Source organism: Microtus pennsylvanicus, chromosome 5 (genome assembly GCF_037038515.1).
Source record: "Microtus pennsylvanicus isolate mMicPen1 chromosome 5, mMicPen1.hap1, whole genome shotgun sequence".
Classification (NCBI taxonomy): Eukaryota; Metazoa; Chordata; class Mammalia; order Rodentia; family Cricetidae; genus Microtus; species Microtus pennsylvanicus.
The window spans coordinates 66,483,579-66,510,812 of record NC_134583.1 but is presented as its reverse complement, the minus strand read 5'-3'; positions in this window follow the sequence as shown (position 1 = coordinate 66,510,812).

The window sequence follows — 27,234 nt, the reverse complement described above, 5'->3', positions numbered from 1 at the left end:
TTGCTGATAAGCTTGCCCACCTGAGTTTGATCCCTGGTACCCACATGGTGGGAGGGGAGAACCAGCTTCTGCAGGTCATATTTTGACCTTCAAATGTGTGCAGTGACACACGTGTGCACACGCACCAGCATATGAATAAATAAAATAACAAATTTAAGGAAAGAGACAAAGGACTCCAATGAGCATAGAAAAGGTGTATAAAAGACTGACAGTTCAAGCAAAAGTCCTCAACACCGTCGGGCACACACCTTTAAATCTCAGCACTCGGGAGGCAGAGGCAGGCGGATCTCTGTGTGTTCCAGGCCAGCCTGGTCTACAAGAGCTAGTTCCAGGACAGGAGCCAAAGCTACAGAGAAACCCTGTCTCATAAAAACAAACAAACAAACAAACAAAAATCCTCAGCACCATTGATTACTAGAGAAGTGCCAATCAAAGCTGCCAGGAGCTGTCACCTCACAGCTGGTATGACGGCTCTTATCAAACACACAAGAGGTGACAGTCAGTGGGCAGGCGTGTAGAGACAACAGAGGACTGCACACTTCTGCATGGAAGCCACTACCGACGCTGTAGAAAGCAGTGTGCAGGGTTCTCAGTCACTTAAGAACACAGCCACATACGCAATTTATTTTTGCTTTCCCTTTCTGAGAGCGTCTCTCAGTGGAGCCCAGGCTGGCCTTAATCGTGTGATCCTCCCAGCTCAGCCTCCTTATTCACAAGTGCCAGGATATACAAACAGCACTTTTGAGTACACTGGTGGATAAGAAAATGGGGTGCCCATGCTCCACACATACATCACACGTACAGTCCACACACACATAGATTCACACACACTGACAAAGGGTTCTTGCAGGTTCTAGGGAACCCAAGGCCTGATGCATGTTGGGAAAGTGTGCTACCACTGACTGAGCCATGCTGACTTTCCGTTTTTTCTGAGATAGGGTTTTACTACATCGCTCAAGTTGGCCTTGGACTTCTAGGCTCAAGTGATGCTCTTGTTTCAGCCTCTTGAGTATCTGGGATGACAGGTGACTCACTGACCCTGGCTCACAGTGAATATTATTCAGCCATAGAAAGAAGGAAGTTCTGTTGTCTGTGATGACATGGATACATCTGGAGGATGCTCTGCTGAGGGAAACAAGACCAGCTTCATATGGTATTAATGTTTAAGATGTTCTCTCTCTCTCTCTCTCTCTCTCTCTCTCTTTCTCTCTCTCTCTCTCTGATGACAACTTGTGAGGGGTTGGTGACATGGGAGGGGATGTTGGTTCAAGGGTGGGACCTCCCCTTCTAGGATGAATGGGTCTAGAGATCTAGGGGCCAGCATGGTTGTGTGGGGTGCATTCGACTGACCATGATTATCAGTACACAATGGGTGTATTGAGTCATCACCGTGCGTACTCTGACCATACAGTCTTTCTGTCAATTGAAGATTTACAATAAACAGCAGGGGCTGGCTGGAGCAACTTTGCTAGACTTTAATCATTCACACTCTCTTCAACACATTTTGTCAAACTCACGCACCATCTTGGCCTGTGTTAGCATCAAAATAGGGGAGCAATGGAAATGAATGGATAAATGAGCAAACAAGCACATGCATGCATTTAAAAGGAAGCCCAGGGTGGTAGCCATGTGCTTAACCCCAGTACTCTGGAGACAGAGTCAGGTGGATCTCTGGGTTTGAGGCCAGCCTGGTCTGCATATTGAGTCCAAGCCCAGCCCAGGCAACATAGTGAGATCCTGACTTCCCCGTTCCCAAAACAAATGAACAGCAAAACAACAGCAACAACAACAACAAAATGAAAATTCAACTGCCATCCAACCGAGAAAACTGACATTTACCATACATGGGAGGGAATCGAGAAAGTCAGTGTGGGCGGAGGAGACAACTCCTTAAGGTACTTTGTTCTGAGTTTGATCCTCAGAATCCACACAAAAAGCCAGACCCTACAATCCCAGCTCTGTGGAAGCAGAGACAGGCAGATAGCTGAGGCGGCCAGTCATGCTCACCGGTGAAGTCAGACCAATGAGAGTCCCTGTCTGAAAGGAGGTGGATGGGGCTGGGGAGGTGACTCAGAGGTTAAGAGCACTGACTGCTCTTCCAGAGGACTCTGATTCAGTTTCCAGCACCCACATGGGAGTTCACAACTGTCTGTAATGCCAGTTCCTGGGATTCTGGTAACCTCACACCGACATACATTCAGGCAAAATACCAGTACCCATGAAAATAAAGATAAATAAATAAGAAAAGACTGGGCAATAGTGAGTGGCTCAAGCCTTTAATCCCAGCACTCAGGAGGCAGAGGCAGGCGGATCTCTGTGAGTTCGAGGCCAGCCAGGGCTGTTACACAGAGTAAACCGTGTCTCAAAAGGAAGTGTTTGGTGTTCCTGAGGTTGATACCCAAGGCTGTCACCTCCATACACATCTGTACCCACTCAGACCACATACATGTGTAATCACAAAGACACACATTAAAAAAAAGAAGAAGAAGAAAACCCAGTAAGATGCCCTGTCCAGAGTCTGAGGCTGTAATGTCATGTCATGACATTAGCATGAGGTGATCACCAAGCAGAGACTTCCTTGTCCTCTCAAGGCCTTTGAGATAAGCGCTCTGTGAACAATTTGCTCATTTTGCAATTAATATTTTTCTCTGACTTATTTATTTTCAAGGAAAACTATCCGCAATGCCATCTAAGGTCACCCGTGTTCCAGTATGAGCCCGCCTGTGTGGTAGGAAAACATCGGTGCTCTCCAAATAGCCGTGACCTTCTCCAACCTTCTCAGCTTCTCTGTGATTGTGGGACCAGGTCCTGACCCGGGCCTGTGAGTAGGTGGACCGTGTGGCACTGTGGGGCTGTGGCAGTTAACTGCTGGTGCACCTGACCACCTTGTGTGAAGGTCACATCATCCAGAGAGCAAGCCTCAGGGGCATGCTCCTAACTTAGTCGTGAATGAGAACTAAGATCACTGTGTCGAGGTGCTGAGGTTCATTTGTTATAGCAACAGAGTTTAGGGGATTATGACAGTTACATGTGGGCCACTGGGGGGGACCATGGGGTCCCTAGCATAAGATGGCCAGACTTACAGTCCTTTTGATTTCATTATGGTGCCAAAGTGATACATTTGTTTGTTTGTTTGTTTTCCTGGCCACAGTTTCCCCTCCCTCCTCTCTTCCCACTCCCTCCTGCACCTCTCCTCTGCAGCCTATTCCCCCCCCCATAAACTCCTCCTCCATTTCTATTCAGAAAAGGGAAGGCCTCTCATGGATATCAACTAAGCATGGCATATCAAGTTACCATAAGACTAAGCACCTCCCTTTGTATTAAGGCTGGACAAGGTGACCCAGTATGAGAAATAGGGCACTAAAAGCTGGCAGAAGAGTCAGAGACAGCCCCTGCTCCCAGTATTAGGAGTCCCACAAGAAGACCGAGTTTACACAACTGTCACATAAATGCAGAGGGCCTAGGTCAGTCCCATGCAGGATTGTGGATCAGTCTCTGTGAGCCCTTATGAGCACAAGTTAGTTCTTTCTGTGGATTTTCTGTCGTGTCCCTGACCTCTCTGACTCCTACAATCCTTCCTCCCTCTCATCAGCAGGATTTCCTGAGCTCTGTCTAATGTTTGACTGTGGATCTCTGCATCTGTTTCCGTCAGTTGCTAGATGACGTCTCTCTGATGACAATTGGATTAGGTGCCAATTATGTTTGTTTTTCTGGGTCTGGATTTCCTCACTCAGAATGATTTGTTTTTGTAGTTTCATCCAGTCAAAATGATACCTGATTAATAGAAATAATAACATTTGATTTTGGATGGGTTTTATGTGCTTGGCATCTACAGTGAACGACAGGCTGGTGGCTGAGTTACGGTCCTCTGTGGTATTTTTGGGTGTCAGCACTTGTTGGACATTGATCCTTGGGTTCTCACACTCTACAAAAAGTCTACAAAATGCCCACCTGTGTGTGTGCATGCCCACCTGTGTGTGTGCATGACCACGAAGCAGCACCCTTTTCTAGAAAAGACTTTGTGCCTGACGATTTTGCCCTATTGGAGGCTAACCTAAGCTTTGGGTACATTTCAGAGAGTTGAGGATGGAGTTTGGCAGATGAGGGGCACCGAAGAAGTTTTGACTTAGCTATTTTCAACCTTGGAGGTTTATTGGGGCATGGCCCCATCGTAAACCAAGGAATCTCTGAAGAATCAACCTCTAGAATCACATTCCGTTCCCAGTGGGGCCTTATTGTCTCCTCCTCTCTTCCTCTCTTTTCCACTTCCTCTTGTCTCTTCCTCCCCCCTCTTTTCTCTCTTCCTCCTCCTCTCTCCTCCCCTTGCTCCATCCTCCTCTGACTTTCTCTCTTCTTTCTTCATGTGCATACTAAGCTAAGTAAGTCCCAGACTGATTAAATCACTCACCTGGGTCTTGATTGCCAGCTCAAAGTCTATTAAGCCTAAAATGGGCCATTGCTTTATCTAATAGAGCCATCTCTCCAGGTGGGAGTCACCTCTTCACACCCTGACACCCTCCTGTTGCAACTGGGAATTCACTTACTCCCAACGTGATCCCTTCCCTCACTGGGTGATTCCAGCTAGGAAGGGATTTTATTATTGTTATTTTTCTTTTGGAGGGCTGTTGGGGTTAAACCTCGGACCTTGTGTGCACCAGGCTGGTGCTTTATCACCTAGTCAGCCCCAGAAGCCTCCTCTGTGACTCATCTGACCCCATTTCACTACTCCGGGCCGCTTCTGTCCTTTCCCTTCCAGTGTCCTGTGGAATTGTTCCCCTGGTCCAGTAAGAGCTGGCAGAGGCTCAACACCTCTTGAGGCTTCTCTCTAATGGTTCGTTTGTGTTGTGAGTGTGCCCTATAAAGGGGCCCAGCGGGTGCCACGTGGCAGAGATGAGCCCCAGTCCACGGCACAGTTCATTTTATTCATTCAGTTCATTGTTCTTTTAGTCTACGCCCATTCTTCGAGTGGTGGGGAAAAAAACTCAGTCAATTCAGGAATCCCTCTATTCCTTGAGTTGCATCTAACTCCCGTGGGAACCTTTGGAACCCCAGCAAGAAGGACAGCTGGAGGAGGCGCCTGCAGAGGGACTTTGTTGCTGCTGGCACAGGGAGATGGGGATAAATATCCCTGCCCATCCTGTGGGCACTGTCAATCTCTCCCACAGGTCAGAGAGCAGAAGACTGATGTTGAGGTGGGCCAGACTGTGTGAGCATGCACATGCGTGCTTGCCTGAAAGCAGGCAAGCTATTCCAGTTCAGGGGGCATGAGGTGTCACCACGTGCACGTCACTCCCAGCTTGGAGCTGCTACAGGCAGAAATGAAGGGTTTATGACCTAACAGCCTCAGGGGGACTGAGGTGTTCTAGAAGGAAAGTTAACCTTGTGGAAAATGTACAAAAAGGAGAGCTACACACCAAACCTATCGGCGTATGCCATTTCCTGACTGCAGGTAACTGACCTGTACAAAGTTCCTCTTTTCCACCCTATAAAACCTCAAGACCCTCCCCACACCACACCATGTGAGCATAGCCTCGCTTTCACACTTTCACCGAGAGACTGCGGCCCTCCAGTAATTCTGATCAAAGAGCAGTTCTGCGCTGGAGACGCCTGTCCACTTTCTGTCATTTCCACATCTCCTCCACCAATCCCTAACAGAAGAGGTGAGTGATCTAAGCTGTAACTGTGTTTGCCTCCTTGGTTATTATGTAGACATTGGTGATCCTGGAGATGGGACCTGGAGTGTCCTTCAGAATCACGGTCCCTAGCCTGTGGGAGGTGCTGGAAACTCTAGAAGGTGCCCTAGGGAGAGGGAGTTAGTTTTTGGGGGTGTGGCCTCTGAGGGGTTATTGGAGAGCCTAGTCCTTCCCTCTCTATCTTTTTGCTTCCTGAATTTCATGGCATGAGCAATGATCCCCCACCATGTGCACCCCCATGATGTACTGTGCCACCCCGGGTCCATATGACCATGGACTGAAATTCCTGAAACTATGTGCCACAAAAAAACCTTTCTTCCTTTTCAAATCTTGGTTCTCCATCCACAGAACTATGATCTTGGTTTTCGAATCTGTAAAATGGGTTAGCAGTAGCATCTACCTCAAAGACTTACTGCAAGAATCAGTGATGAGGAGGCATACGAAGGCATGTGCTGAGTAACACCTAGAGTCCTGTGATCTCCCTTCTAAAGCCAGAGTCAAGTTCACATGGCTTGAGCTGGGCTCCCCATTCCCTCCGAGCTTCCTAGTCTCAGATACTGTACCCCTAGACTCTAGGAGTATGGGCCAAGGGAGGGGAGCTGGCTTTCGAACTGTCACGCCCTGTTGAGGTCACAGCTGCACATATAGGTGCAAACTTCTGAGTGCTGTGTAGGTGCCAACTGCAGAGGTGACTTCCAAGAGCTGGGGACATGGAGCTCAGAGGAACACAACGCAGGTGGGAGGGGCTGGGATGTCCTCAGCCTCACTCACAGCAGCTAAGGTCGTCCTGGGGTGCTGGAAGGGACTGAAGCTGGGCCACTTCGGAGAGGGCCTCCAGACACTTCCTCCGTGCTTTCGCTGTGATGAAGGCTGCAGTTCTAAAAGAGCCCCCTGGTTGACTAGGTGCCCTTATCTCTCGAGGGTCTCCGGTTCCTCCTTGCGACATGGAGATACTTACCTACCAACTTCAGAGCTTCTCCTGACGAAGTGAGCTGGCCTGTTCAAACAGCCTGGGAGGGGACGTGTTCAAGGGGTACTGCTGCGTCCTGAGTCCGGGCTGCCCTTGAACTTATGACTCTCCTCCTCACTTTGCCTTCTGAATGCTGGGATTGCAAGCAAGCAGGGGCACTATCACTCCTGGCAGCCCTCTCAAAAGGTCTGACCTGGACCCAGCAGGGATTCTCTGGCCTATATTTCCTGGTTGCTTGAGACTTCTTTTCAGCAGCACAGTTCGCATTGGACCTGTCTGGCTCCATCTGGCCGCTGGGCTGCAGCAAAGAGCTTCCCTTGACGCTTCCAACCGCACTGGGGAAAAAAAAGTAGAAAATCTTTCCTGGATTGCTGCCTGCGGCAGACACAGTTTAAATTAACTTAAATCATTTTCTCCAACTACCCACCCCCCAAAACCCTTTACTGATCCTTTCTCACGGAGAACGGAATAGAAGACCTTTTTAGGAAAAAGCTCCAGGAAGCACCTTTCTGCTCTCCAGAGGATGCCAGGCCAGGAGATGGTAAAGCTGCAGCGAGCAGAGCAGGGAAGTGGCTTTTAAGGGAAAATTGTAGGGAATTCTGGTGTAGAGCGCGGGTCCCTAGGGTAGAGCTCAAGGTCCCGTCGCGCCGCGTGTGGTCGCTAGGGGGCACCCGGGTCCCGTGGCTGCCAGAGCCAGAGCGGCTCTGGTGAGGAGGCTGGTACTCAAGGCTGGGAAGCCCAAGACCCGACCTGGCGCGGCGCTGCGCTGCGCAGCGGCTTCCTATGACCCTAGCAAACCCAGCACGGCCGCTCGTGCTCCACCCTCCTCCCTTCCATTATACCTGTGACTCATTCATTCAGCCGTTCTTTTCCTTTCTTCAAACCTATGCGCAGCTCCCCTCCCGCCTTCCCTCTCTCCCTCCCTCCCAGTTTCTTTCCTCCATTCCTGCGGCTCATCTTTTCACAGTGTCTCCTACCCACCCATGCTTCCCTCCTTCCGTGCACACTTTCTTTCCCCCTTCCCCGCCCTTTCTGCTTTCTCACTTTCCTCTCTGCCTTCTGGATTCTGGATTTGGCCTGAGCAACTTAAGATTTTCTGACAGCCGTCTGGACTGTCAGTTTGTCTGTACACCAGACCAGTCTCAGTGGCTGTGTGAGGCTGTGAGACGGAGGCCCGCCCTGTATAGGGGAAGCCGCGCGCCTACCCGATCCATACTCGAGCTGTGCTTAAGATCTCCAGGAACCTTTAAAACAATACCGAGTAGTTGGGTGGTAAAACACTTGCCTAGCATGCAGGAGACCCTGGCGTGCACCCCAGCACCACAAAGAAAATTTTGGGTTTTGGGAATCGCAAGCGTCCCCCAAGCCCCCAATCGGCAGCTTGCAGAGCACAGTCACTGCTGGAGGCTGGAAATGTTCTTGATTGCTGTCCAGCAGTGTGAGGGGAAAGAAGCCTTTACAGGGGACTTAGCGTTGCCTTCTACACTGTCCCAGGAGTACGCAGAGAGGTTCCCTCAGACTCAGCTCTAGTCTCGGCATCTCCACCTCCAGGCCAGCAGTGATCAGCCTGGCTGTTCTCTGCGATGCCCTGTCCTGGCTAGAGCCCCAAGGGAACAAACAACAGCATTTTCTTCCGTGCCCTAAGCCTGTCCATTTAAGAGTCCTCCCTGGTGTGGGGAATCCCCAGTGGGGGCAGAGCTTGGGTCAGTCTCTAGAGGCTTGACCTGGATTTTTTTTCCTTTTTCTTCTTCCTACTAGTTTTACTGTGAAGACTCAAAGCCACCCACAGATCTGACGCTTTGGTCTACAGAGACTACCAGGTTCATGCCCTGGAGCTGTCTGAAGGCCTTTCTGGTCAAGACTGATTCCTGGGTGAGCAGCTCCTCTCTTGGAGGGGAAGTAGAAGGGTTTTGTGTCCACGGTCATTTAGTGAGCACCAGTAAAAATACATGGTGAAGGGTACTATTTGACCCAAGAGGTGATGGGGGTGGACCAAAGGGGAAGCTGCATGGTTATTTCCAGGTGGGAAGGAACAAGTGTGCATCCCAGCCAGTGTTTTCAAGCTGTGGTTCTGTGATAGGCACATTTCAAAGTGGTCCCTGGCATCCCCTGCATAGTGGAACAGGTTGAGCACAGCCACCCAGGACGAATGAAGGCTTGGGGAAGCTTAACAAATTCCACGAGATCACTGTACTAGATGGCACTATTGGCATATTTTGTTCTTTCCTCCTTCCTGAGTACATTTTCTCATTTCCCAGACATTTTCAGTTAGGGAAATCTATGTATGTGATTCATTCTGGCTGAGGGAAATGTGGGTGGGAATGGAACAGGTACATCATTTCAGTCCAAAACAGGAAGCTTCCTCTGTGGTTACCTAGGCTCTCCTCCTCCTCCTATTGGTGGAAACAGTGATTCAGACCTGGAGAGCAGCTCTCTGTCATGCTGCCAGACCTGCAATAGATGTGCATGCAGACAGACTTCTTTATGCTGTTAGCCACTGAGCTCTGGGGACTGTTTGTTATTGTAGCAGATCCCAGCTCATTCTGACTGATTCATTACATAGTCATGGAGAGGTGTGACTGGAACTGAGGTTTAACCCTTTCTGATCTTGGATTATTTTCTTTTGCCTCAGATGTAGAATCCGGGAAGGTATGCAGGGCGGTTGATTTAATGGTGATTGATTTAATTTTTCTCTCCACATTGCCACACTTTGAAGTTAGTTTTTACATTACAATCAGTGGCATCTCATAGTCTTTGCTGGTACTGCTGGAAGTGTGACACAATTGTCTCTACCTGATTTAAAAAAAAATGTCACACCAGAAGCTGGGAAGATTGCCCAATTAGTCAAGTGCTTGCCTTGCAAGCCCAAGAAGCTAGTTTGAGTCCCTGACCCATGTTAAAAAGCCAGACATGGTGGTTTGTGTTTTAATGCCAGCACTGGGGAAAGGGAGGCAGGTGGGTCTCTGGAAGCTCATTGGCTAGGCAGTTTAGCCTAATCAGCAAGCCCAGAGGGACTGCAAAGATGTCTCAGTGCTGAGCACTGGCTGCCCTTCCAGAGGACTTGTGCTTAGTTCTCAGCACACACACCATAGCTTACAACCTTCTGTAACTCCAGATCCAGGAGATGGGACACTCTTTTCTGTCCTTCTTGGTCATTGCACTAGGCACTGCATGCATGTGGTGTGCAGACATGCACACAGGCAAAACACTCATAAACAGAAAGAAGCAAATAAAACTAAAACACAAAACCAAACAAAAACCCAAAGCGGGCAGTTCCTGAGGACCCGTTCTGTGTCAGCGGAGGAACTTAGTGAGTGCCAACGCTGGAAAACTCTTGCGGGATGTTTGATTACCATCAGTCCTCTCGATTCCCCAGATGAGAATAACCACTGAACACACAAAAGATGTTAGTGATTCCAAGCTAAAAGTTAGTCGCAGAGTGAGTCAGACCCCAGTCTGAAGATGTCTGAGGGCATTCTGGCCAACTAATTTTGTAATTGTTTTCTACTTTCTCTATGTACAATACTTGACCAAAAATCTATGTCTAACTAAGAAAGCTCTTTGGATACATACAAAATAAAAGTCCTAAGTGTTAACAAAGCATTGTGTTGTGGTTTAATTGGCAGTATTTTTTTATTTCTTAGTGGTACAAAAAGATGACCTTTTGATCAATGATGTGCTGGAGATTTGCTGAGATATGGTCCCCGTGGACTTAGGAGGCAGGGCTGCTCTGTTTTGCTCCCTGGGGCATCTGAAGCCCCTGAAGTCTGCTGAGGGGAGTAGGTCCCTTCCTGGAGGCTCCATTCACACTGACTTCCTGCTCCTTGCACCTGCCTTGATGTTCTCTACAAACTCGCTACTGGATTGTGGCTGCTCACCAGAGCCGATAGAGCTGAGGATAAACGCAGGCTCCACAGAGGGGAAGAGGAAGCCTTGAAATGTAATAAAGAGAAAGCTCCCATGGCCCCTTCTAGGAAAATCAAGTGAAATTTCTGGAATAAAGGTTAAAGTGACTGTCATTCTCCCTTTGTGACAGCAGTCTGGATGGATGTGGCAGCTTTGTCGGCAGGGGAAAGCTTTGGCAAAGTGGAAAGAGAAGGAAATATTATCTTAGTTCTTCCCCATCCTAACCAAGTACACTCACGACCCCCTATCCTATATTTGGAAGCAGAAGCCAAGGCTACCAACATACCAGTCAAGGAGGCTACCCCTGAGCCCCATCTCTGCCTTCCCCTGAACCGTGAATGTGTCTGTCAGGGCGGCATGTTGTGCTGCAGTAACAAACAAGCCCACATCTCACTCCCAGTGGTGCACCCGTGGTCCTTCGAAGTCTGATGGGTTTCCACTCAGTTCTTTTTCACTCGGAGATCCTGGTGGACCCAGCCAATGCTGGCATGTTGCCCACAGAAGAAGTGACATATGCTGTTTCTTTTGACACATTACTGCGCACGCGTATTATGTGTCCACGTCGAATGTACAAGAGGAGACCTCACTGCATTTGCAGAAGAATAGAATATTTCTGAATAACCCCCATGACTTGACCCCCTTCTCACTCCTATCCACATCCCTATTTCTAGGCTCATTGTTGTTTGTAACCACTCCCATGCCACACTCCTCCTGCAGAGTGTCCCCCAGACTCTCCCCTTGTCCTAGTGTTTGCTTAGGAGGTATAGATGTCATCTGTTTTCCTCTGGCCTGGACTGTGGGTTGTGCTTCCCTGGGTACTTCCCTATTGGGCTGGGCTGCAGTTGATGTCAGGAAAGTCCTCAAAGGGACTTGTACTGGAGGTTTGGTCCCTGGCACATGGCACCATTGGGAGGTAGAACCATAAAGAGCTAGGATGTGGCAAAAATGAGTTAGGTCATTTCGGAATGTGACTTTGAAGGGCTCCTGGCTCTTTCCTCTTCTTTCTTTGGATTCCCAGCTATGAAGTGAGTGGTTTTTCTCTATCACGTGTTCTGCCTCTGCCTTGCTACTCATCACAGGCACACACACACACACACACACACACACACACACACACACACACACACACACGTGTACACACATGTGCACACACACAGAGAGGCAGCAACACAGCAAGTTAATCATTGAATGACATCTCTAAATCCAGGAGCCAAAGGAGGACTTTCTTTCTTGGAAATTCATTATCTCTGGTATTTTGTTACAGAGATCCAAAGCTGAGAACATTAATTAACTGTGCAGCCGAGGAGATACTCAGAGGAGCTGAACAACCTGTCCAATGGCACAGAGCTGCTCCGTGGCAGGAACAGATTCTGTTGCTTACCATCTTTGTAGCCTGCACATTTTTCTTTTGCTATTTCTTCTTTCTTGTTTTCTTGCTGTTTTATACATGTATATAATGCATTTTGACCATATTCATCCCTCACTACCATCTCTTATGTAAGTCCTCTCCCCCGGACATCTTTTTCCCCTACATGTCCTTCCTATTTCCACACGTTGTTGTGTTTACAGTCCACTGAGTTTAGTTTAGTGAACGCTGCTTGTATGACTGAGTGGAGGGTTGCTTATAACTCACCAGTGACTTTGCCCTGATGTAGGAGGTGATGCATGCTGTGAATATGTTTTATTGCCATTGGTTAATAAAGATGCTGCTTTTGGCCAATGGCTCAGCAGAGTAAAGCCAGGCTGAAAGAGATGTACAGAGAGAGTAGGCGGAGTCAGGGAGAAGCCATGCAGCCTCCACTGGAGACAGATGCCTCTGCTGGAGCCCGCTGGAACTTTGACGGTAGGCCACGACCTCGTGGTGATGTACAGATCAATGGAGATGGGCTAGTTTAGGATATAAAAGCTAGCTAAAAATACGCTTAAGCTATTGGCCAAACAGTATTGCAAATAATATAGTTTCTGTGTGTTTATTGCGGAACTGGGCAGACAGAAACTTCCATCAATAATGCCCCGCAAGAAATGAGCCAATTTTCCACAGCAAGCATTAACAACAAGTAACTCCTTAGTTAGGGGTGTGCCTTCATGAGCCCCTGCCCCACTTGTAATGGAATGCCACAGCCAGATCTTGGGCAGCAACTACATTCTTAGTCACCATGTTCTTGCACCTGATCACACGTGTTAAAGGGACCCTCACTCTGACTGCTGCATTCCTGATGTTGGGACTGAAGATGCTATTTACCAGTGGCCTTGCAACCTTCTGCAGGAATCTTCCCTCTTTACTGCTCCATTACCATCTGTGGCAGGGGCTCCACCCCATCTCTTCACGATCATGACTGATTGGAGCAGCACTGATCACATGATGTGAAGTCATCTGACTTAGAGGTTGTCTTACTATCTATTGCTTGTGTGGTCTGGTTTGCAAAGGTGGACGCAGCCCACCAGCTTTTTGTGGGATTTGAACTAACATCCAGAGGAAACTCTCATTCCAAGGTCAAGTCCATTGTCAGTTGAGTTTCCAGAGCCTGGCTAATGGAACACGATCTCTCCCTACGGTTGACACTACACAGGTTTTTGGGGTGGTTGACTGGAGGATTTCTGTGTCTGTCCAGAGTCTGTCCCTATGAACATTTCCCCAGGATATCCTTAGCTGTGGGTAAAAGAGTGTCCTCCTCTCAAGTTGTTCCCACTGACCACTTCTAGAGACAATGGTGGGAATTTCTGCCTTCTCCCACTAACCAGAATGCCTCCAGTCATATGGTGTTTGCCCATGTGATAAGACAGTGTTTCTCCTGCTTTGTTCTGCCCCATGATCCTTCCAAGATAAAGAATTTCCACGTCTTAGTTGTCCCTTAGAATTGGTTGCTTGATGACATACTTTATTTTGCTATTACTATTTGTTATTTGGATTTCTTTTGTTGATTGACATTAATTTTTTGACAGTTACATGTGTTGCAAACATTTTCTGTGCCAACTGAAATTTCAGATGAGAACTCTTATCTCAGGGCTTGAGGAGATGGTTCTATCTTCAAAGCGCTGTCTGGGTAAGCATGAGCTCATATCACTGGTGTCCATATAAAGAACTGGGCCCAGCAGTGAGTGCATGTCATCCTAGGGCTGAGGAGAGGGAAACAGCATCCCTGGGGCTTGCTGGCCAGCCAGTCTAGCAGAATCAGCAAGCTTTATGGGAGACCTTATCTCCAAAAACAAGGTGGGTAGAGATAGAAGACACTGATGGTGACCTCAGGCCTCTGCACTTACAGGCAGACATGAATGTGCACCAGTGCACACCAGTGCACACACACGAATAAAAACACTTAAAAATGGCTTTAGCTGGGCAGTGGTGGCTCATTTCTTTAATTCCAGCACTCAGGAGGCAGAGGCAGGCGGATCTCTGTGAGTTCGAAGCCAACCTGGTCTACAAGAGCTAGTTCCAAGACAGCTAAAGCTGTTACACAGAGAAACCCTGCCTCAAAAAAAATAAAAAACCCACCCCCTAAAACCAACCCCCCAAAACAAAGAAACAAACAGCAACAACAACAAAACAAGAAACAAAAATCAAACAAAACCAAACCCAAGGCAAAACGAAACAAAACAAAGCAAGACAAACCAAACCAAACCAAACCAAACAAAACAAAACCAAACAAAACCAGACCAAACTGGCTTTGACCTACTTTGGCTCAATGCAGCCCTTTCCCCTGGAGTATTTCCTGGGTCAGAGAAGTCCGTGTGAGGAGCAAGCAGGCCTCTGCCATCCAGTGAGGGACAGCTGTGAGCATGCCTTCCAGAGGCTGTGAGCCCAAATACTCATCCTCTCACCACAGCTGGCAATCTTACTTCTTCTGTGCCTGGTACAGACGGCAAGTTGAGTTAGCTAGCTTTCTGTCTCCGTGAGTCATCTGAGTAAAGCACCCGGAGGGAGGGAGGATTTGTTTCAGGCCGTGGTCACTTGGCTCTGTGATCCTGGGTTTATGGTGAGGCAGAGCTTTCTGGTTGAGGGACTGGTCACCTGAGGGTGGACAGGAAGAAAAGAGAGAGAGGAGCTGGAGATGACGGATGACCTTCAGAGATTGCAACCCATCTCCTAAAGCTTCCCCTGCCTCCCCACATAGCACAGCAACTGGGAACCAGGTTCAATACATAATTAATACATAAATGGGGCCGACATTTCAGACTCAAACAAATGCTATTCTTCCTGATGCCACTCTTGTGTTGACTATGGTACCCCTTCTTCCCAGGATTCTCACAGTGAAATCTAATCTGCGTTATCAGGTATTAAGAGGTAGAAGCTTCAAGGGGTGGTTAGGCCTCTGCCCTCCTGTTCACCATGATGAATGGATTAATGCATTATCTTGAGGGTAGGCCAGCTACAAAAACCAGCTTGACTGGGTCTTCTCCTATTCCTTATCCCTAACCATCAGCAAATGGAGCCCTTTGATCTTGGACCGGAACTCTGAGTCCAGATAAACCTCTCTTTCCTAACTGCTACAGACTGAGGTGACTACTCCCATCATCACGACAATTTATTCCTGAAGCTCTGTCCATGACCTGTGTGTTTGTGGACATTACTTTGTTTTGTTCTCATGAGCATTCTGGGAGTTACTGCTGTTTTCTGTCCCTCCATTTTAGCTCATTTGTCATGGCATAGTTGCCTTTCTGATGCTCCTTCTAGGGGATCACAGGTCTTGCAATCACGTGCCATGCGTGGCCTCCACTGACTTGGCCATGTTTTGTCATTATCTGTTTGTTCAGCTGGAAGTGAGGTGAGGACAGCCGGCCCTCTGTTGTCTTCATCATGGTACCCGACACACAATAGGTGCCAAAAGATACTTGTAGGATGAATTCCTATTTCATGGAGGGAAATTGGGGCTCAAAGAGGTGGTCAGTTTCTTCTAGAGTCCTCTGCTGGGAAAGACAGGACAGGGATGCTGATGGGGGTTCTATTGGCTCAGGTTCTGGCTTCATTATGCACTGGCTTCCTGGCACGGAGGTGGGGGGCACTGCATGCCAGCGTTCTGGCTGAAGGTGAGGTCAAATCAAGAGCGACACTTCACATCTGGCTTCACACCTGGTCCCCCAAGACAGATGCTTTAGAAGTGGCATTCAGGTTCTTGCCTGGTGAGATGCCACTTGCTCTGAGACCCTGAGCACCCCTCAGGGCCAGAGAGAATGTCAGAAGACAAAGCCTGAGGCTTTGGTCAGTGAAAATGTTAGCAATAACCAGGGCTTGACCTCTGGGCAGGAGGCCATGGTACCCGGGGGCTGCGGAGGGTCTGGAAGGCAGGAGCGCAGAGATGTGAGCTTTCAGTCTGCCCTGGGCTTGTTCTCTTAGCTCAGCAGCTTTGCATAGATCCCGTCTCCACTGTTTCGGACAGTTCACTCCATCCTCACTTTATCTCATTTATCAAGTGTTTTGTCTTAGTTTCTGCATTGTTCTGTGGAGAAGCCTTCTTAGGCTGGGGACACAGGTGAGTTCTCCTGGTGACTTGCACTTTCTGTCAGTGAATGGACTCCAAGGTTAGACAGCATGCCTCCAGCAACAACGCCTTGCTCCTCTGGCACAGCACTAAAAGAGTATTATCTGTGTGGACCTGGGGCTGTGACACGCCCACTGGGGGGACCAGCCCTGATGCCGCACAAGCAGAGGGAACCAAAATCCTCTTTGCTGCTTGGCTTGTGCTATCTTTGAATCCCTAGTCTTCAAATATCCCCTCTCCATTCCACATTTGTATGTTGAAGTCTTAACTATCAGCATGCCTGGAGATGGAGCTAATTCAAGTTAAGTCAGTTCATGAGGGTGGGTACGATGAACACCATCCTGAGAAGGTGTGGAATCCTAGGGAGCACTCAGGATCTTAGGGAGCGCTACTTCTTTCTATTGACACATAGATGAAAGGCCCCTGAGGCCACAACCAGAAGGAGGCCATCTGCAAGCCAGGAAGAGTCTTCACAAGAAGCAGAATCTTTGGCACTTTGATCTTGAACTCCCAGCCCCAGAAGTGTAAGGAAATAAACTGTTGAACCCAACGAACTAACCTACGGCATTTTGTCATGTCAGCAGAATGGAACCTAAGATGGACCATTCCATTTGGGACACACCTGGACTCCTTGCTTTAGCAATAGCATCAATAGCATCGTGGTTTCTTAGGGATGTGGTCAAGGGGACAAAGTTACATGCAAGATTCAACCAGATCCTGGAAAGGCTCTTTCTGTGACTTTCATTAGGGACAAACTGTCATTCATATGCTTAACTCACTGTTTAACTGGGTCATTGGCAACATTTTCAAAGGAGTCAGGTTGAATAACAAGGGAGTATGCCTAGTTGTTAGGAAGAAGTTAGAATGTGTCAGCGTGTAGGCACCACAAAGGTACTGCCAAGTCTGTGAACAACACGCATCTACCCAAATCCCTTCCCTTAGGTGGGGACCTTGTTTTGCTTTTCTGGAGGAAATTCTGCTTTAATTATGTTCAGCCTTACAGCATGATGAAATATCAATGGGAGACCCAAAACATATTAAATATTCTAAATTATCCTCCTTATGTTATTCCTGCTTTGCCATTTGCAGGTTTTGTTTGGAGGAGCCATGTGGAGACCACTTGGTGCTAGCTCTGGATTCTTCTTTGGAGTAGGTGTAATGGTTTAAGTAAAATGCTGCAGGTGCCCTGAGTGGCAGCAGGCAGCGGGCAGCAGGCCCCAGGCAGGGAGCTGCTTGGTGGTGAGAGACTTTGATGGGGCAGCCAGTCCCATAAGGAGAGACAGACAAATAGGCACACCACGAGACCATGCTGCAGGTCTCTGAAGGTGGCTGGTCCTGGTCAGGGAGCCACATGACAGGTGAGAGACAGAGACATGGATAGGCATGCCATACAGAGTGAGGTTGGATATTTATTTAGTGGGTTATGGAGGGGAAGGGGAGAAGGGGAGAAGAGGAGAGAGAGAGAGAGAGAGAGAGAGAGAGAGAGAGAGAGAGAGAGAGAGAATGTGAGAGAGAAACAGAAGGGGGAAGAGGAGAAGTGGGGAAAAGGGAGAGACAGAAGCTGCCTCTGAGAGAGAAAGAGAGAGAGAGAGAGAGAGAGAGAGAGAGAGAGAGAGAGAGAGAGAGAGAAGAGACTCAGGTTGGAAGCTGAGTGGGGTGGTGGGGGTGGTAGTGAGTGGGGGTGGTGGGGGAGAGAGTGGGCATGGATTATCTCTTAAAGGGACAGGACAGATTACTACAGTAGGCATAAGCTCCACAACACTGGTTAGCCTAGACTCTGGAGGACGATGCCTGTACAACTCTTGGCTAGCTCTAGCAATCTCATGTTAATGCTTGTGCGCATCCTAGACTCATATTGAAACTTAATTGCCAAAATAACTACAGTAAGAAGTGGAACCTTTAGGAGGTGAATTGTGAGGGGGGAACCCTCTTGAACAGAATCAGGTGCCCTAAGAGGCTTCCTGAAGACAGTTCATCTTTGCCTTTTATCCTTGGGAGGGCAGTGCTGGCTTCTGCCTGGGGGAGAACACAACAACCCTCCTCAGGTAGATGGACAAGTTAGAGGCTGTATTGTGGCCATCCCAGCCCCCAGAACTGCAAGAAAGCTTAAGTTTGGTCCTCTATAAGCTACACAGTTTTAGGATCTTTGTTATGGTAGCTAAGACTCACCACCAGGACTTACACACCCTTGTCCATTTCAAGGCCAAGTCTCCTTGTTTCTATTACCCATTCTGCAGCTTCCCAGATTCAGCACAGCTGTGGTAAACTGTCCCTGTCCCTGTCAGCGCTCCATATCCTAAGCTCTTGGTGAAGTCTCTGTTTCCTGTTCTCCATAGCTATATCCTGTAGTCCAAGGGCCACCAGCAACTCAGTGACACATGCCAAAATTCATCTAAATGACATAAAATTAAAAATTACATTCTCAGTGGCACTGCCATATTCTAGGTATGGAGCAGCCTCATATGGCTAATGACAATTGCACTGGGCAGCATGGTCTTTACGGAAAGTTCTAGTAGACAATGATGGTGCTTAGCATGCAACGTCATTCAGGTGCATACACACGAGGCTCAGACATGCTAGGGAGATGGGACCTGGAGGCTCACTTCAGTGAGAGGGGATGGGCCCTTGTAGGCATTGGGGTGGGTGTAGGCATTAGTGGATAGAATCCTTCAATTCCTGTCCCCCAGTGGGCAATTCTGTTCCTTTGCTTGGCTTTTTTTGATCATAGGGAGACAATTATTTTTGTTTTTTTACTTTTTAAAATTTTAATTTTTTTGGTAGGCTTCTGCAGATCGTACCCCAGGTGCCCAAAGGAACTTCTCCTTGGCACACCTTTACTGATCACCCCACTCTTCCCTGACTCTTTTCCCTTGTACTTCACCTATGTTTTTGGAGACCACTCCCTAAGCAGGTCACCTGTACATGCTGGTCCTTGTCTGTAGCCTGTTTTGGGGTACTGACTGAGATACATGAGCATTAGCAATTCTTCCCCACCCTCGTTGCTTCTGCCTCGGAATGGACCAGTTGTCCTCTGTCTGGGAGATAACAGCTTCCTAGTGGGTGTCCTACAGCTTCTTCCTTCTGTCAGGTTCACACTGAAATCTAAAGACAGATATGAAGCCCTGAGCAGTCTCAAGCTTGAGCCCTTCAGGAACTCTCTGCTACAAGCTGAATTGTGGCTCCTAATATGTTGAAGTCCTAGTCTTCAGCATCTCCGAGTGTGGCTGTGTCTGGGGAGACAGAGGTAATTAAGGATAAATGGGGTCATCAGGTCACTCTTGTAAATCTGATATTCTTAGAGAAAGAGCAGATTCCAACATTGACATTTATATGACTTGGAGCTGCAGCATCTCCCCAAAGGCTCAGAGTCGAGGACTTGGTCCCCAGCTGGTAGAGGAAATTATTGAGAGGTGATTGGATCATGAGGACTCTGATCTGGTCAACAGGTTAATTCGTGGGTAAATTCATGTTTTAATAACAGCTAGATAGAAGTATCGAAGTGGGAAGTAGTTCTCTGGGGTTGTATTAGAAAGGTATGTCTTTCTGTCTCCTGTCTCTGTGTCTGTTTCCTGTTTGTTGTGAGGGGAGCAGTTTCCTCCACCACGGACCCTCACAGCCATGATGCTAAAGCCACATTGCTCAGAAACAGGGCACAGGGACTGTGGACCGAACGCTCTGAGATGTGAGCCAAATGAGTCATTTTCCCCTTAAAATAGATTTTCATTTCTCAGGTATTTGACATCATGACAAAAAATATGCAAGAGAGAGAGAGGGAGAGAGAGAGAGAGAGAGAGAGATAGATAGAGAGAGAGAGAGAGAGAGAGAGAGAGAGAGAGAACAGTGAAAGGTGCCATCTGCAAGCCAAGGACAGCACAGCAAGAGAGCTCAACCCTCAAGGCAAGGAGGGAGGCCTTGGAAGAACGCAGTCTGCAGACATCCTCCAGCAACCTTGCACTTCTAGCCTCTGGAATGATGAGAAGTCTTTTCATATTTAATCTACCCGCCTATGGTACTTTGCTGTGGAAACCAGCAGATGAATTCTTCCCATTTCTCCATGGATTGTGTCTAGATTGTTTTAAGGAAACTGAAGCTATGTTCTGGCTCATAGTCCCTCAAGGCTGAGAAATGACAAATGTGCCCCAAGTCACCCAAAGCTGTATCAGAGGCAATTTTTCCAAGTCAGTCATACACCTAGTACACCTAAGTATTAATTTTTTCAATTTTAGTGCCCCTTGTATATATTGATATACAGTATACACACACACACACACACACACACACACACACACACACACACACACACACACATATATATATTTAAAAGCATGATTTTTTTGTTTTTTTTTTTCTAAATTGATTTTATTGAGCTCTACATATTTCTCTGCTCCCCTTCCTGCCTCTTCCCTCCCCTTCAACCCTCTCCCATGGTACCCATGCTCCCAATTTACTCAGGAGATCTTGTCTTTTTCTACTTCCCATGTAGATTAGATCCATGTATGTGTCTCTTAGGGTTCTCTTTGTTGTGTAGGTTCTCTGGGATTGTGAATTGTAGGCTGGTTTTTCTTTATGTCTAAAAGCCACTTATGAGTGAATAATATGATATTTGTCTTTTTGGGTCTGGGTTACCTCACTCAATATGATGTTTTCTAGCTCCATCCATTTGCCTACAAACTTCAAGATGCTGTTATTTTTTTTATGCTGTGTAGTACTCTATTGTGTAAATGTACCACATTTTCCTTATCCATTCTTCGGTCGAGAAGAATATAGGTTGTTTCCAGGTTCTGATTATGACAAACAATGCTGCTTTGAACATAGTTGAGCACATGTCCTTGTGGCATGATTGAACATCTTTTGGATATATCCCCCAAAGTGGTATTGCTGGGTCTTGAGGAAGATTGTTTCTTAATTTTCTGAGAAATCACCATACTGATATCCAAAGGGGTTGTACCAGCTTGCACTCCCACCAGCAATGCAGAAGTGTTCCATTTTCCCCACATCCTCTCCAGTATAAGTTGTCATTAGTGAGACAGGATATTATTATGTATCTCAGATTGGCTTTGTGACCATCTTGTTCATTTTTAAAAATTATGAATGAATGTTGGATCTTACCAAATGTGTTTTCTTTATCAATTAATTTTCAAATGTCAAATCACCCTGAAATCCTTGGTATAAACCAAGTTCAATCAAGATATAGATATATATCTTGAGGTAAATATTACCTCAGAATTATTTACATATTTCCTTTTGCTAATATTTTAAAAGCCTTTACATTTTGTACTCATGAGGGTATTGATTCATTCTTTTTCTTTCTGATTATAGTCTTTGCCTGAGATTAGTGTTAGCAATGCATTGTGATATATTAAGTTCATAAAGTCAATTATGAGGCAACCATGGTGCTCTATTTTCTGGGAGAGTTTTCTTTTTTTTTTTTTTTGGTTTTTCGAGACAGGGTTTCGCTGTGGCTTTGGAGCCTGTCCTGGAACTAGCTCCGTAGACCAGGCTGGTCTCGAACTCACAGAGATCCGCCTGCCTCTGCCTCCCAAGTGCTGGGATTAAAGGCGTGCGCCACCACCGCCCGGCTTCTGGGAGAGTTTTATAAAGACATTTAACTTTTCTCTTCTGCTAAATGAAATTCTACAATGAACTCCCTGGGGTCTGGATACTTCTTCTGGGGAGAATTTTATATTACAAATTCACTTTTTCTAATAGTTACATGCTATTCAAATCATCTATTTTGCATCAGATAAGTTATGATAGTTTGTGCTTTTTATGGTATTGTTCTTTAACTTGTTAATTTTGTGTGTGAAGAAACTCATCATATGCCCGTTGATGTCTGTAGGGTCCGTACTGATGTCTCTTTACTTCTGGACACTGACAGTTTGTCTATCTGCTTGTAGTTTTGGCAATCTTCTGAGAATGAATATAGATAATTAGTTGTATTGAGATAGCTGAGAATCAGCTTTTCATCTAGTTGATCTCTACTATTTATTTATTTCCAACTTTATTGACTTTAACCTTTCTTCTACTTTCTTTAGATGTATTTTGATCTTTTTTCCATGTTGCTAAGATGGTGGCTTAGTTTGTAATTTTAGAGTATTCCTCTATTCTCATGTAAGCATTTAGTGCTACAAATATCTTTTCAATATTCTTTAACTGTGTCTACAAATTTTGTTATATTGCATTTTTATTTTTGTTCAGTTCACTGTGTCTTGAAATTTCCCCTGAGATTTTCTTTTTGGCTCATAGGATTGTTTTAACACTGCATTATTTAGCTTCTAAAAATTTTACCCTTTTATTTCTATCATTGATTTCTAGTTTTGGCCTCTTGCAAGCAGTCTTTGAACATACTTGGTATGATTTTAATTCTTTTAAATTTCATGTGACTTGTTATGACTTTGGATATAGTCTATTTGGATATTGCTTTGTGCATACTTGAGCAGTGTGTATATTACTGATATTTCATGGGATGTTGTAGAATTTTACAAAAGTCCTGTTGGGCATAGGGTTCTTCTATTCCTTCTATTGCCTAATTTTCAGACTAGTTTGACCAGCTACTACTGGTCATGTATTTCTACTTATCTATTTTTATTTTTGATAATTATTTTTGCTCTGAAGTCTGCTTTACCAGATTAATGAATGTTAATAAATAAATAATGATTGATATCTATAGGATATTCTTACTGTAAAGCTACTAGTATTGTGATGTTTAATGGTGATTTCTTCTGGACAGTACAAAATTGCATCACTCTAAGCAGGGTGGTGGTGGTGGTACACTCCTTTAATCCCAGTACTTAGGAGGCAGAGGCAGGCAGATCTCTGAGTTCAAGGCCAGCCTGGTCTACAAGAGCTAGCTCCAGGATAGGCTCCAAAGCTACAGAAAAACCCTCTCTTTCTCGGAAAAAAAAAAACAAACCAAAAGAAAAAAGTTGCATCACTCTTCCATTCTCTGTCTTTTTTTAAGATTTATTTTTATCTTAAATAATGTGTGTGTGTGTGGGAGGAGTATGTGCATGTGAGTGCAGGTGTGTGTGGAGGCCACAAGGTGGTGCCAGAGTCCCCAGAGCTAGAGTTACAGTCAGTTATGAGTCATCTTATGTGGGTGTTGGGGACAGAACTTGGGTCTTCTGTAAGACCAATACATACTTTTAACTACTGAACCACCTCTCCAGGACCCGATCTGTCTTTTAATTGTTTACATTTACTGTAGATACTTATATTACTGGCTAAAGTTGCCATTTAATTTTTTATTTTTCTTCTTTCCTTTTTACCTACCTGTGGGTTACTGGAATCTGTGAATACTTTGCATTGGTATGGATCATGGCTTATTGACAGGATGATTAAAAAACAAAAACAAAAACAAAAACAAAAACAAAGCAAACCCTTTCTGTCTTTGTCTACTGCTCCTTTCCTCTGGCCTCTCTTTTTTCTGTTAATGAATTTATTTGGTCAATGTATTTTCAATTTCCTTTATTCTATTTCTCAGCTCTAAAGTGTACAGCTGTTTCTTTGGTGTCTTCTATGTCTTTGCTCAGTCCTTTGTTTCTTCTATTGCTATCAGGTGTGATGTAGGTATGCTTGGAAGCATTTTATGAAGGCTGCTCTAAATTCTTTGCAAGGCTATTCTCTTGCTTTCTTTGTTTTGCTTTTGTTTTTTGAGACCAGCTCTCATACTATGTAGGCAGCCTAACCATGTGTTCATCATCCTCCTGTCTCACTCTTTCGGGTGTTGGTACTATGGTGTCCACCACCAAGCAAAACAATTCTGATTGTCATTGTATTGATGTTGGCATCTGTTGGTTGTCTTCTCCTCCTGAGTTGAAAGCTCTTGCGATTTGGTTGGACAGTGTCCCCCACAGGCTCCTGTGTGGGAGGCTGGGTCCCAGCTGGTAGATTGGGTCTTTGAGAGGTGCTTCAGGAAGGCTCTGACTCAGTCAATGGGTTAATCTGTTGATGGATTCACAACTGGATGGCATTGTGGGAGGCAGTGGAAACTGGAAAGTGCCCTCGGCCACACACTCCTACTATTGTGAGATTCTTCTCAATTGCACAGGGTCGTTATCTGCAGCTATACCTGGTTGACTAGAGTCCAGGTTCTCCTCCAAGGCCCCTCAACACTGTTGGTAGGTGTGAAAAGCTCCCCGACTCACTTTCTTAATGCTGTCCTGGCAGACAGGCACTTTGTGACAAAGTCTTGGCTCCATGTATTCCTAGTTGGGTTCAGATGGACACAGTGTTTCTCTGTGATGTTGGCTGGAGTATCCTCATCATCTAAGATGATCCTGTGTGGTTGCCCCTTCCTGTTCCATCAGCTGGAAAGAGCCAGCTTTCACCTGGGCTTTGACCTGGCTCTGAAGATGCTTCTGACTCTGTGGCTTCATTAGTTTTAAATCTAAGGCAAAAAGAAAACCTAAGAAACTCCCCACCATGATGCTCCTTGCCTCACAAAGTCCATGGCATTGGCTCCATCCTCCAGAACCTAGGACTATCTTCTGTATAACAGCCAGGTGTTTTAGCTATATTTGGTGGATAGAGTAGGGAAACATACTTCATTTCCCATAAGTCTAAGTTTAGAAATATTTTAATGTAATGTATGTGTGCATGCATGTATGTGTGCGTGCATGTGTGTGTGTGTATGTGTATGTGTAGGCATTCCCTTGCCATGGCCCATGTGTGGAGGTTGAGGGCAACATTGTGGAGTTGGTCCTTTTCTTCCACCTTTAGGTGGGTTCCAGGGATTGAACTCAGGTTTACTGGCTTGCATGGCAAACACGACATCCATTGAACTGTCTCACAGGCCATTTCCATGTTTCTCCGTTTCTCCATAGCTTTTGGTTCCTGTCCTGGAACTAGCTCTTGTAGACCAGGCTGGCCTTGAACTCACAGAGATCCGCCTACCTCTGCCTCCCGAGTGCTGGGATTAAAGGGCCACCACCGCCCGGCATCATTTCCACTATTTTTTGAGACAGGATCTCACACTGAACCTAGAGTTCACCAGTTGGCTAAGCTTGCTGGCCAGTGACGTCCCAGAATCCCCCAGTTCCTCTCTAACCAGAACTGGGGTTTTGGACACTCTTGCCAACATGTCTAATTTTCATATGAGTTCGGGGATCCAAATCAGGGCCTCATGCTTGTGCAGCAAGCATTTACCAGCCGGGCCATCTCTTCGGCATTTAATGTAGTATTGTTTTTAAATCAAGATTAATACAAAACAGGGGTTAACAAAACTCAAACAATTTAAAGAAAGACAGGATCAGAATGTTTGATCTTCCCTTCATCCTGTGCGCTGGCCTGGCTTGTCCGAGTGTGACTACTGATCCTGCCTTTACTTAAAATGTTTTTTCCCTTTTTAATTCATCATGGACCTTTGAGTTGCTCTTGGTTTAAAAAAAAAGTGGTTCACTAAAATATTTACCATGATTCTTGACTTTTGGCAGCCCCATCCTTTTTTTTTTAATTGATGCAGATGTTTTACTTACCACCTCCCCCAATTTTGACCCCGGCTCCTGTAGCATTTGAAAGCACCCATCCTGGCAGGATGGCAGTGCCCTGGATGGGTGCCTATGTGTGTGTGTGATGGATCCCTGGCTAGAACGTGGGTCAGGCGACCATGCAGCCTCTGCCTCCGTATGTGTGAGGCCCTGGGGGCCACTCCCGCTGTCCCCAGGGCAGAAGATAAGCACGGGAGGCTCTGCAGGGGCTTCACCTCCCTCCGACTACACTGAGACCCGAACTTTAAAACTCTCAGGCAGCCAGGGAGAACCCTGGAGAAAGGGACGTTCCAGGGATGAAGGAGTAGCAAAGTCCCGGGCAGGGTGTGCCTGGTTCCAGGAGGGGCCCGGAAAGAAGAATCGATGCTGCACAAGGGCTTGTTGCACAGGGAAACCAATTCTATGGTGGCCCTGGGGTTTGCTAAAATGATCTATTGAAAGCTGAGGGACAGGAGACACAGGAGGCAGCTTCATCTACTGGAGGCATGGGAGATGAAGCTGCCTCGGCTGAGGGAAATAGATGGGCCAGTACTTATATCTAGGATGGTGGACAGAACCGCTGGTCCAGGTGAAACCTGTAGATTCTTATAATCATGGAATCCACACCTGCCTCCATAGCTTCCTTATCTGGAGCTGGCTTTGGTACTGTCCCAGAACCCAATACTAGAAAAATATAGGTGGGCATCACTCCTGGTTCAGCTTCCTCCTCACATCCTCATTACCTCGTCCATTAATAAATCCTATTGGTTGTGCTCAAATCCATTTACTTCTCCACCTTCATCACAGGCCCAGAAAGCTCCTTAAGAGCAATTAAGATTTGTTCCTTGCCATTTTTGCTTCTCTCCCATGTGCACACATAGACACACAGAGAGACACAGACACAGACAGACACACACACAGACACACACATAGACATAAACAGACACACAAAGAGACATTAACAGACACACACAGACATAGACACAAACAGACACACAGACACACACACAAAATCAACTGTCTACCACCTACTTCTTGGTCCGTGTATCCGCATCCGAGGTTACCTCCACTTCAACAGGTGACTGTACGATTGGCAGAGTCGGATGATCACGTAACTGATTCTGTGTGTCTTAGAGAAATTCGCTTTTCGCTTTTCTGAGGAAAGGACCCAAATCTTCAGTTCTCAATTTACTGCTTTATATAACCACCGCCAAGAACAAAAAACAAAACCTTTCTCAGGTGCTGAGTCCTCCCTGAGCCCTTCCCCAGTCCGTGTGCCTAGCTGCACGCTATTCTGTGGTCTCCACCATCACAGATGAATTTGGTGTAAACAGAGTCAGACAGTCTGCATCCTTTGCAGACAGCCTCTCTTGATAAATGTGGTACAGGAGAGGCTCAGGTGTGTGTGTGTGTGTGTGTGTGTGTGTGTGTGTGTGTGTGTGTGGTGTACTCTTTGCTCACAGCCACGCAATATTCCATTGTGTAAATATACCACACGTTATTTACCTGTTGCGGTGCTGAGGGATCATCAGTTGTCTTTAGTTTTGGGGCTGCTGTGAATATTCCCATAGACTTTTTATGGTGGATATAAGCACTGATTTCTCTTGGGCATATACCCAGGGTGGGATTACCAGGTCAGAGCGTAGGGCTGTGTGTGGTGGGAAGAGGCTACTGAGTGGTTCTGTGCAGGGACACAGTTTTGTATTCACAGCAGATGACAT